This window comes from Rhinolophus hipposideros (genome assembly GCF_964194185.1).
Source record: "Rhinolophus hipposideros genome assembly, chromosome: 9".
NCBI classification, from domain to species: domain Eukaryota; kingdom Metazoa; phylum Chordata; class Mammalia; order Chiroptera; family Rhinolophidae; genus Rhinolophus; species Rhinolophus hipposideros.
The window spans coordinates 91,747,328-91,759,728 of NC_138055.1; the positions used below are offsets into that span (position 1 = coordinate 91,747,328).

The window sequence follows — 12,401 nt, forward strand, 5'->3', positions numbered from 1 at the left end:
GCTGTCGCGGCAGCTCTGATACCGGCATGGTCGGCATTGGTTCCACTCCCTGTGCCGTCGGTATCACCCCAACAATAGGTAAGGCATCACCCTTACAATATATGGAAATTTTCATTTCTGACTTGGGGATTCTCAACTGAAACTCCTCCTACTGTGACATGAATTCCTTACCAAAGCCAAAACTTTCTGACAGTTTTAGCTAATGGTAAAGTTTTAATAGGAATTGAGCTCTTAGCTGAGTACCTGGTTATTGCCAGATTTATCTCCTTGGGACCAAAGTGTCTTCCACTGGTCAACTCTGTTTCAAAACGTGATATGGTAGGCAGTGTTAATCTAGCTCTATTTTTGGAATTATGTACACTTATTAAGCCCCAAGGGTGACACAGAAATTACGTACTCAGTGAGCTCCCTTTAAATTGGAGCATGGAAAAGCTAGCAGGGGCAAGCTTTAGGGAAAGGGAGGAAGCCATAAATTGCTGGTGGGTGTTAGTCTGAAAATTCTGATGGAACTTGACATTTGGAAGCATCCAAAGATGCTTCTCTTTGAAACATTAATGTCTTTTGTCTCTAATCCATGTCACGGGAAGTAAAGGTCTTTATAAACAGGTAGCCTCCCCAGGGTGTCGGTTTTGCCATAATCTGCATCCTCTCTCTCAGAGTGCCATTAACAGAACTGAGAAGGTGATCCAGAGTTGGTGCTTTTGGAGGCCGACCTTCACCCTGAAATCTCAGTGGGGAAGTGCATGGCCTGCGTCGTTAAACTGTTAGGCAAGAGCTGCCTTTCCCCCTGTGAGTCCAGGCTGCGGTAGCCTCCACTGTCCCTCCCCCGGGGGTTCTCGGAGGCCACGCCAGCAGGTCTTTATCCTTAGCCTTGTGGTTTTCCCTGGGGTTTTGAAAAGGACAATATCTGCATATATTGTAGTCCCTTTCTGCTACCAAGGCTCACTCCTCTAATTTTAGCAAAAATCTTCAGTGCAAAATGGACTGAAATACTAACCAAGAAGGCAGCTGGAAAATCCCGAGATTTGGCTATTGTGGACCGAAATCCCACCCCTTCCACATTCATGACATGCATATAAATTCAGGCGCCCTGGGGAAGTCGTCAGGTTTGGAAAAGCCCGATGAGCTCTGGTCCTCTTGCACTTGAACCACATTCCGGACAGCGAGTGACAAGGATGCGTCGCCCTACTCTAGCCAGTTAAAGCTGGACAGAAGTTTTTAAAGCAGAGGAGTCAGTTCCTTGGATTGTATCCAAGGTTTCTGCTTTGGGAAAGGAGTTGAGTCTGCGGTGGGAAGACAAAGACCTCCGGTGAAGCCTGGCCTGTGCGTACCCCAAGAAGCAAGATGAAGACTGACTAGCTCGCAGTCCAGTTCTCTGTAAGTGTTTACCAAATGCCTGCCGTGTGGCTAGCACTTGGCCTAGTTACTAACGAAGCAAAAAAAAAAAAAGCCTCCTCTGCTCAGACTTAATAATAAAGGGAGAAAAACTGGACTATAGTAACGTGTTAGAAAGAATACAAGACTTAGCTAAAGTAGTAGAGTGAGGAGAGAGATTTTTGTTCCCGGAAGTTGAATCTGCAGAAAGGAGTTTGTTCCGTCTGTAATTTGGGCAGACCTACATGCACAGGCCAGATGTGGGGAGCTGGGACCTTGTCAGTTTGGGGCCTGTCGTTTCATAACATCATGTCAGTAGGCTCTGGACCTAGTTTTCTGAGTCCTTCCGGCTGGAATTCCTCTTCCCTTTCACCCAGTTCTACTCTCACTAGGCCAAAGTGACAACATAATGCAGAAAATTCAGCCTCTCATAATTAACTGCAGTGCAGTGCTTAACGGCACATTTTCTAGAAACAGCTTGAATTCCGGGACACTGCAGAAACAAACTAGGGTTGGGAGGAGCCAATACATGCCCCCCACCACCACCACGTCCACAGTCTGTTGTCTTGTGTTACACGGTCTATGTGCTTCTCAGAGTCCAGTCTCTTCACACCTGGGAGTGTTAGAAACGCAAGTTCTGGCAGTCTGTTGTGATAAGCCTCCTGGAGGGTCTGACGCAGACAGAAGCTGGAGAACGCTGACATAGGCATGGCCCCAGCGTTGACGTGACCTAATCTAAACTGAGTGTCTCATTACGAGGTGCGTGTCATAGCGCTCTGATGAGATGTGGGGACCTCACCCTAGGGCTTTCAGAGCAGGAGTGGCTGCAAAGTGGAGAAGTGCTGGCCCTGCACTTCTGAACACCCTGCTTCTGTTTTCCCACCTTCCTCCATCAGATCCCATTCCAAGTTTCTGCTTCCTCTGTCCGTTCTGGACTGTTGGGTGTTTGGGGGAATCTAAGCCCAGCACAGCACAGCTATTCCAGCATTGTGCTATCTCGTCATGTCGGGGCCTCCCTACTGCTGAACAATCTCCTGTTTGCTCCCAGTGACATCTCCTGCAGCTGCTATTGTGATTTATTCAACAGTTTAGTGAGCTTATGTTTGGCTTTGCAATGCCCTAAACCAGTGGTTGCCAATCTAGGCTGCCCATTAAGGGTTTGCAAACCTGGGCTCTAAAAATGGCAGATGACTTGGCTCGACCCCCCCGGGAGTTTCCGTGGGTCTGGGCTGCAGCCTGCTCATCAGGATTCTTCAAAGCTTTCCTGCTGATTCTGTTGTGCAGTCAACATTGTAAACCACTCCAAAACCAATGGCATGCAAACCTTAATATGACATGAATCATTCGGAGAATGCTGTTAGGATCAGATGCTGGCTCACTCTGTCAGGAGTGGGTCCTGGAGTCTGCATTTTTAACAAGCACTTTGAGTCCTAACGCCTCAAACTCATCCTTTGCAACTCTCTCCTGCCCTGACCTTGTTATGTAAAGGAGGCTGCCTCACAGAGTCCTCTGTCTTTCACGTGTGCTTTCAAATCTTTACCTTTCTCCTTTCCTACTGGGTCATGTCCCCTCACCAAAGCTGACCCGCCCTTGCGCTTTGGATTGCAACCTCTAAACCTTCGTCCTGACCGAATCCCAACAATTAGCCTCTCCCTCTTTGTTCCCTCTATACATGTTGCTCCAGTTTCTTCTATTTAAATAGAACATTTCTGTCTTCATCCAAACTCGACAGTAGAATCTGATTTGTGTTTGGCTTCCCCCCTCCACTCTAAGAGCTCCCGCCGCACACAGCCTTAGCCAGCTCCGTTTACGTCCCTTATCGTCATCTGCAGCCTCTGGCAGTTGGATCAATCCCTCTTGGAACTGGTGCTCGTTGGTGTTGGGGCCTGGACCCACACTCACCCGTTGTCTCCCATCCTGTCCTGTTTTCTTCTCTCCCCAACCTTGTGCGCTTCCTGCCACTCCGTCCCCTTCCTGATGCAGCCTCTCCTAGAATATTTCACGTGTACCTGCAACCTCTATTGTCGCTCTGTGCAGTCGCCTCATATCCCATCTGCAGCTCAGAGTTTTAGACATGCTCTAGTCAGCCTCTCCAAATTCCTACTAGACCTTGACACCCACCCATATCCCTTGCTGACATTGTTTTGTTTGCCACTGTTTAAAATTTTTTTTATTACTAAAATGATTTGCAATTTTATTTCCTACACCTTGCCTATTTTTAAAATCCTTTCTTAACTATTATAATTCACATTAATAATAACACCTTCCCCTCCAAATGCCATGTATTTATGTTTAAATGTAATATACTAGCTTCATTGTTCAATTCTCCCTTTTACTTGTGTAGTAAAATACACAAGAAAATGTACCATTTTAACCATTTTGAAGTGTGTACTTCAGTTGATTAAGTACACTCACATCAGGCAGCCATCACCACCATCTCCAGAACTTAGTTATCTCATGTGAAACTGTCCCCGTTAAACACCGACTCCCACTCCCGCTCCCCCGCAGCCCTGGTAATCACTTTTCTACCTTCTGTGTCAATGAATATGACTACTCTTGGTACCTCAAATAAGTGGAGTCACGCACTATTTGTCCTTTTGTGACTGGCTTATTTCACTTAGCAGAATGTCCATGTTATGGTATGTATCAATTTCCTTCCTTTTTGAGGCTGAATGACATTCCACTGGATGGATAGACCACATTTTGTTGATCTTTTCCTCCATCGATGAACATTTGGATTGTTTCCCCCTTTTGGCTATTGTGAAAAATGTTAAAATGAACATGGGTATACAAACAGCTGTTCGAGACCGTGCTATCGGGGTATATACCTGGAAGTGGAATTGCAGGATCATATAGTGATTCTATTTCTACTTTTTGAGGAACCGCCGCACAGCTGGACCATTCCACAGCCGTCGGACCGTTTTACATTCCCATCAACAATGCACAAGAGTTCCAGTTTCTCCACATTTTCACCAGCACGTGTTGTTTTCTGTTTTTTGATGATAACCGCCCTAGCTGGTGTGAGGTTATAGCGCTCTACCACTCTTTCTGTACACACTGCTGTCCCCTCTTGTGGCTGCCACTTCAAATTCATGTCATCAGCCAAACATTTCTTCGCTCTCCTCTCCTGAACTACCTAATCCTTCTGATGTTCTTAGTTGGGGTGATAACGTCTTTCTCCTGCTGATCTGTTTCAATCTGGTATCTGTCCCTGGCATCTAATGAGCTGCCAAGCCCTACTGATGCTTCACAGAAATCTTCCTTCCTGTGCAGGCTCTCATTTTTATGTCTTGCCAGGATTGTTGTAACCTCCCTGGCCTGTCCAAACCATTTGCCGCCATGAACCTTCTGTGTCCCTACTCACATCCTGTCTCAGCTTTTCATTGCCCACGAGGAAAGGGAAGAAACTCTAAGTGAACACCCTCTGTGTGCCAGCCACTGTACCAAGTGACCTGCGAGTTCGGACAATTAAGTTTGTGAACTCATCCTAGAAGAAGTGCTACACACCTCACTGATGAAGGTCCCTACGGTCACCTTCGAAGTCCTCCCCTTGGGAAGCTCTGCACCGACACCAGTGCCTGGTCCACCCTTCAAAGCAATTTTGGAACTCTTTTTCTGAAACGACCATCAGGGCTGTCATCGTATTACCCTTGATGTCCTGAATGTCATCAAATTGTCTTCCTTTCAATATTTCCTTTATCTTCAGGTAAAGACAGAAGTCATTGGGGGCCAGATCAGATGAGTAGGGAGGGTGTTCAGTGCAGTTATTTGTTTCCTGGCTAAAAACTCCCTCACAGACAGTGCCGTGTGAGCTGGTGCATTGTCGTGATGCAAGAGCCATGAATTGTTGGCGAAAAGTTCAGGTCGTTTTCATGTAACTTTTTCACGCAGCCTTTTCAGCACTTCCAAATAGGAAACTTGGTTAACTGACCAGTTGGTACAAATTCATAGTGAATAATCCCTCTGATATCAAAAAAGGTTGGCAACATCATTTGACTCTTGATTTGAATGGAACTTTTTTGGTCATGAAGAATTGGCTGACTTCCATTGTGCACTTTGACGCTCTGTTTCAGGGTCATATTGGTACACCCAGGTTTCATCACCAGTGATAACACAGCCAAAAACCTCGTCTTGCCTCCCCCAAAAGTCTTGGCAATCTTCAACTCTCCTTTGCTTTTGTTCATCTGTGAGCTCCTTTGGGACCAGTTTTGCACACACCTTTCTCATGCCAAGATTTTCAGTTAAGATTGTCCTGTTTCTCTATTGATGTTTATTTAGTCTGCTATGGTTCTCACAGTCAGCCGACGATTTTGACGCACAATTTGACAGATTTTTGCAATGTTTCATCAGTTCTACTCGTTACTGGCCACCCTGTCTTCTTTTCATCAGTGACGCATTCTTTCCCAACAGAAAGACGTTTAATCCATTTGTACACTGCCGTTTTCTTCATGGCATTATCCCCATAAACATGTCCCTAATTTCACTTCCACTCTTGCCAAGTGATGAAATATGGGTGTACCAATACAACCCTGAAACAAAGTGTCAAAGTGCACTATGGAAGTCAGCCAATTCTTCATGACCAAAAAAGTTCCATCCAAATCAAGAGTTAAATGATGTTGCTAACCTTTTTTGATATCAGAGGGATTATTCACTATGAATTTGTACCAACTGGACAGTTAACCAAGTTTACTATTTGGAAGTGCTGAAAAGGCTGCGTGAAAAAGTTAGAGAAAAATTATCTTAACTTTTGCCAACAGTTCATGGCTCTTGCATCACGACAATGCACCAGCTCACACGGCACTGTCTGTGAGGGAGCTTTTAGCCAGTAAATAAATAACTGTATTGGAACACCCTCCCTGCTCACCTGATCTGGCCCCCAGTGACTTCTTTCTTTACCCAAAGATAAAGGAAATACTGAAAGGAAGACATTTTGATGACATGTTTGTTCATTGTTCTAATTCAGGCTCAGACATTCTCACAATATCACACAAAAACACTACAGTAATGAACGCCACTCAGCAGGACACCGCCACACGTCAACACGCACACAGCTGTGAGACACTGATAGGCCAAGGTTAATGAAACCTTACCGAGCTGTTTGTACACTGCTGCCAATTTAAGCGCACGGGGGCAAATTTGCAAACTTAATTGTCAAACCTCGTACGTCTAAGTACAATTCGTTTCATAGATGGTGAAACAAGCACAGAGAAGTTAAGTAACTGGTTTAAGGCCACGCAGTAGGTGGTAAACTAGAATTCAAACTCGAGTAGCCTTACTCTAAAGCCTACGCTTAGCCATGACCCTCATATAATTCTGTGAAGTAGATCTCTCAATCCCTCAATCCTCTTGATGAAAAAAAGTGCCCACTTGAGAAACTTGCCTAAAGTGAGATAGTTATTAACTTGGGAGCTGGAATTTGAACCCAGGTCTCTTGACACCAGTCTCTCCCAAATCCTGAGCCAGGCAGCAAGATCCTGTACTATCCAGACCCAACATGGCTGGCCAGCTTTATTCTCCCCCTACTGCCTAGGCCTTTGCCCCAAATTAGAGACAGTTGGACCCTAAGAAGAAGCTGGGTTTCAGTTTTACCTCTCCACCTTTGGTCTTCAAGCCCCAAATGATCACTCCTTCATCCCTGAAACCTTTTAAGTTCTGAGCTGTAACCTGGAGAACTGGAGTGCGGTCCTGCCCTCACAGCCCAGATGTAACATGGTTCCTGCAGGGAGTGCGCCATCTTGCTGCCCTCCCGCTGCAGAGACCAGGCCTGAAAATCCATGCCAAGTGGACAAAACCGTAGCCCTGAAGAGAAGGCTCTGTCGAGCACTGAAGATACAGAATCTGAAGCAATCAGCCACCTGCAATTAGAGAAGTGTGTGAGTCCGAGAAGCAGAGCTTAGCTCCTGGCACCTGTCTGGCTGAAGTGTTTGCATGGCATTGATTTTCTGTTGTTTGTCCTCCCTGATGTCCAGATCTGCGTGGGTGTGAGTCTCCCATTCACCCCATCCCCACCCCCACACTGCCTTGAGCCAATCTCCTAGCCTGAATTTTTGTCCCAGTCACACCAGCAACCTAGTCAACAGCCACAGCCACCACCTGGGGAGGCAGGCTGGCCTGGCCCCGGGGGTTGCACTTGAACCCAACCTGTTTGAAGGTGAAAAGGGCTTCTGTGGGCAGGAAGGGGAAAGGGGGTACTGACAACACAAGGACTGTAAGCCAAACCTTCCTGCAGGCCCGCAGGAATCGGGCCTGCATCTTGGCATCTAGAAGTCAGAAGGTTCTTACTGGAAACCGGTAAGTGCTTGTTTTTTTGTCTGTGTCAAGCTTAGATTTGGCAGTTGGTAGGAAAAGACTCTCTTCTAGCAAATGAGCAGCTGGGAAGGAGGTCAGAGCAGTAGTGTGAAGAGTCTTGTCTCTCCTTTGCTGTACCAAGAAGGAAGGGATGGCAAAGGAAGTGGCCTGTCCAATTCCGGGCGTCTCAGGCACCTTCCAAGGCGGAAGCAGGTGGTTTCCTTGGCACTGCTCTTGTAGGGGCTCATCTCTGGGACGCTCTCCTTGCCCTCCTAGTTAGCAGAGAGGGCCAGGCAACGGTCCTCGTCCCTGAGCGCCTCCTCACACCGTGAAAAAGTCGTGGCAGCTGAAGAGTAGAACTGTCTCATCAGAAGACTGACGGCCACGTGGAAGGCGGTGCAGAGGCTGCCCTCTGTCTTCCGCGTCGCCACTGACTGCCTCTGCACTGGGCTCCGGGATGCGGCCCTGAGCCTCTCCCCTCCCGAGTGACTTACCATTTTGATGGGGATGCGGCCCCACAGACGGATGGTTGTAATACAAATGTGATAAGTGCTAAAATCACAGGAAGGGCTCCTAGCCAAGATTTAAGGGCCTTGGGAAGGGCTTATGGGAGGAAGCTGAGGGCCAAAGAACAATTTGTAATTCGTCAGGTAGAAATAGGCAGAGTGTCCTAGTCAAGGGGACAGTACGTGCAAGGCTCAGACACACGAGACTGCGTATTCCTGGGAGGAGTTCAGAATGGTTGGCAGGAAGTGCAGTAGGGGAGTGATTTGGGAGACAGCCAGTGGGAAAGGAGGGGCCAGGTCAGGCTAAGGGGTCGGGGACTGTCCGGAGAGCAAAACAGAGCTGCAAAGCACGTTAGGCAGAGAGGGATATGTTTAAATGGCAGGCTGGAAATCTCCCGGATGTGCCCTTTTGCTCAGTTGGCCTTGTCATGGAGAACAGATCGGAGATTAGCCCACTGAAGGCGGGAGCAGAGTTAGGCTGGTGAGAGCCCTGGGCAGTGGCTAGGGGCCAGGAGACACTTAGGACAGTGGTTTTCTACCCATGGCATAGGACCTGTTGTCCCACCAGCCCGCTGTGGATAAAGTTTTCTAAAATACAGTTAAAGTGGATTACTAGAAGAACAGATATTTTTTTAAAAAATAAGTCACATTTTAATTAATAGGTTCTAAAACATATTACTCAATTGCCATAAAATTTTCTAAACCACTTGTCACAGATGGGCACTGAACCGTATGCTCTTGAGTAGCACTCACTTCAGGAGGACGAGCTGGCAGCATGCTGCTGACTAGTGGGGGGCAGACGGGGAAGGTGGGCCGAGGTCGGGCTGCGTGCCCGGCCTGCATACTTGGCAGTGCTGTCCTCAGAGCTGGGGACAGGAGGAGGCGCAGCAGGTCAGGGGGCTGAGCATATTGCGTGTGGCTGGGCCACTAGGGGGGTGGCGGCGGCCGTCAGGATGGACGTGTGGGGCTCAGAGCAGAAAGCCTGAGCCCGACAGACCTGGGCATCCTGACCAAGCGGACAAACCACAGCCCAAAAGGAGGCTTCCTCTAGATGGGTGTGCGGAGCAAAGGGGTCGAGAACCTTGGGCCGGATTCTGTAGGCACCAGTGACCAGGGACACCGGCCACAAGGGGCTGCTGAGCCACGGGGGAGAACGCGCGGAGCACCGGAAGTCAAGGGAATAGACTGTTTCAGTCTGGAGGAATGAGAGGTGTGATCTGAGGAAAACCCTGGCCTGCTCGGGACCCTGTAGCTCACCACCTAGAGTCACCCCTCTAAATTGATTTGTCTGATAATGGCCTCATTTGAAATACGGGCCTGAGAAAGCATGTATTCACAGTTTTCTATGCTTTCCGAATTTTCTAATTTTTTTCTGTTACTCTAAGTACTCTAATAGAACAAACATTCATTCTTAATGACAAAGAAGTGACCACTGCCTGATCATGTTAACTATCATCTCGTAGGGAAGCAGATAGGAGAGGTCACAGATCAGTTTTGGTGTTGGGGTGGGGGCCCCGTGGGCAGGGAGCCTGAGCAGCCCCTGGAATGTGGCCAACGGTGTGAGGCCCTGAGGGTGACACCGCTGGGCCCTGCCACGCAGGCGTCCTCCCAGCCCCACCAGGCCCCGGCTGCCTCTGACTGTGCCCAGGACAGTCCTCAGCCAGCTCCTTGTTTTCAAAATAGCCTGAGGTGGGGGGGAGGGGCAAGCAGCGCTTAGTGTACACACACACACACACACACACACACACACACACACACACACACACACGGCAGCAGTGCTCTGGGAAACACGGCGCCTGAGGCTGAGGGACAGTCCCTGGGCCAGGCGCCAGCAGTGTGGTGCCCACAGTTGAGGGGCTCTCCCTGCCGAGTCAGCTGTACCTTCTCACTGACTTTTCACAGGGCTGGAGAAGATTCCGGAAGCGTGGCCTTCTATTCTCGCATCCCTCCCTCCCTGCAGGCAGTTTCCTCTCCTAACTTGCCCTTCTCCTTCCTCAGCCCCTCAAACTGCAGACCTCCCACACTTCTATGGCTCTTGCCTGTCCCTCAGCCCTGGGCTGGCACCAAGTCCCCGCCCTACTCCCTTTGAAAAGTTCTCTCTCAGCTAACCCTGGTACTCTGCACCCTCTCCACCGCCCTAATCCTTCCTTCTTCACTTCACTGCTTTACCAGAGTGGCCTCCTAACTGGCCTCTCACCAAAATTGCCTTTTCTCTACCCATTCTTCTAGAATTATTATCTTCATACCTGTGGGTGTGCGAGCAAAAGGGTAGTTTTCCCCTTAAAAGCATTCAGTGTTTTCTTACTGCCCACGGGATCAAATTTGCAAAAAGTTCCTTACCTTGGGGGTGGAGGACACATGCAGTACCTGAAAATCCCAGGGCCCCCACACCTGGCCTACCCTACCCTTGCAGCTGTCCTTCCCTCAGGCCTGCTGAGCGGTATGCTGTGCCCTCAGCCCTCTGGCCCACTCACATCCGTGCTGCCCTCCTCTCCCTCTTCTCCATGTCAGCCTTTCCTTCTAGCTCTTTCTCCAGGCCAGCCCACAATGACTCATATCTGTGAACCCAACACTCATTGCCTAAGCAGTTCAGTTGCTATTAAATGAAAAGCGAGGGATTTTTTTAATGTTTGGTTACATAGTACAGAAAAGAACTTCTTGAAAGAGGCTACACAGTCTCTTTTTAAATTTCACATGGAAGAGACTGAATAGCCCAGCTTAAGTCAGGTGCCCGTCCTCAGACCATCAGCATTCCCCAGGGGGCAGTGTCCCATTTTAGGAATATGGCGGTTCCCACTGCAACCAGGTGGGATGTTGGGAGGGAGGGAGAGAACTCCTGGATGTGGGGTAATGAAGAAAAAAGACAGTGGTCCTCTGTATTCCACCCTTTCGTGCCTGAGGACATGCAAACACTATTTCCTGTACGTCAAAATTTCTCCCTTCTAATAGGGCTCAGTCATCCCCTGTAAAAAGAAAGTGCACTTGTCTGCCTCCTCATGTGAAATAACTAAATGTCAGGACCAGACACTGTCCAGAAGCAATGGCATGGAGCCCGTTACCAGGTCAAGGTTATTTTTTATATATATCCAGTCCTTGTCCCCTTTGGTCCCAAAGAGTTCCAAATGTAGCTCCTCAACTCTGCGTCTCAGAGCTCAAATGGTTTGTTTTACTACCCCCATACTCCCAAAGTACTTTGTCCTAAATTCCGTTTAGAAAAGAAGTTGGGGAAGTACTGTTTATTAGCCAATAATCTAAAGCATGGAGCACACCGTAAGTGATAAGACTAGGTAATTTAATGAGTGTGTTTGTTTACTGAGCTTTTACCTGATTGCTGGAAGGGTGTCCCTTGCTTTCAGGCCCAGTGGGAGGGTGGGCTGTGTCACTTTAGAAGCCTGTTCCTCTCAGTGCTGGAACCAGTAGAATTTAAACTCCATCAAGGCAAGGACCTTGGTTTTGTCCTCAGCGATATCCCTGCCTTCCAGAACGGCGACTGGCACAAGTAGGCACCCCCAAAAATATCTGTAGAATGACTCACACTCGGGCCTGTGGATTGCCTTAGGGATTGAGTAACAAGTTGGGGATTTTCATGGTGATACGACTCCTTTAAAACCTTGGCTAGCTGCCTGTCAGTTTCCTCTTTGTTTACTCTTTACTAATACATTTACTTGTTCCAGAAATTTTGTCAAGTCACAGTGTTTGAATACCCAATCTGCTCAAGGGAACTGCTAAGCCTGGGACTTGCAGTAGCTTGGCGCAGTCGGACTGGTGAGGCTGGTCTCTGAGCTGCACACACACACACACACACACGTCTGTCTCGTGGAGGTGCCAGGCAGTGGCCCGGGATTGAGCTGTCCCTAATTTCTCTGGCTTCTCTTAAATACGCCTATTCCAATAGCCGGTGAACTACAACTTATAAAGTAGTAATTTACTTGTGAAAATAGCAGGGACTATGGCTGCAAATTCTCAGTTATTTGATTCTCTGGCTTTAGGCAGTAAGGGCTTCCTACATGTCCTATCGCTTCCTATCTTTTTTGCCCCCCTATTCCTCCATCCCAAGATGTATCAGTTCTCCCTGTATCAATTTTTAAGGCGGCTACATGGAATTACAGTGTTTCCTTCTCTCATAACAACACACTTTAATTTCCTGAGGTAGTATTAGAAACCAATTCTAGCAAGTTAAGCAACCATGACCTAATTCATTGACCGGACAGAATGCAAGGACAGGAGAGCACC

General features: G+C 48.1%; 1 protein-coding gene across 8 annotated transcripts in view; it reads left to right on the forward strand.

The window, feature by feature from the left end:
- Positions 1 to 12,401, forward strand: part of SLC25A18 (solute carrier family 25 member 18) — a 26,097-nt gene continuing 13,696 nt past the window's right edge. For 2 of the 8 annotated variants that reach the window (XM_081059429.1, XM_081059433.1), the window contains exons 1-2: positions 7,433 to 7,665; positions 11,843 to 11,933. The gene's annotated coding sequence lies outside the window, so the exon portion shown is untranslated. Of the gene's footprint in view, positions 79 to 1,120; positions 1,378 to 7,423; positions 7,666 to 11,842; positions 11,934 to 12,401 lie in introns of those variants that run through there. The other 6 variants (XM_081059430.1, XM_081059428.1, XM_081059431.1 and 3 more) reach the window with 6 other exon arrangements.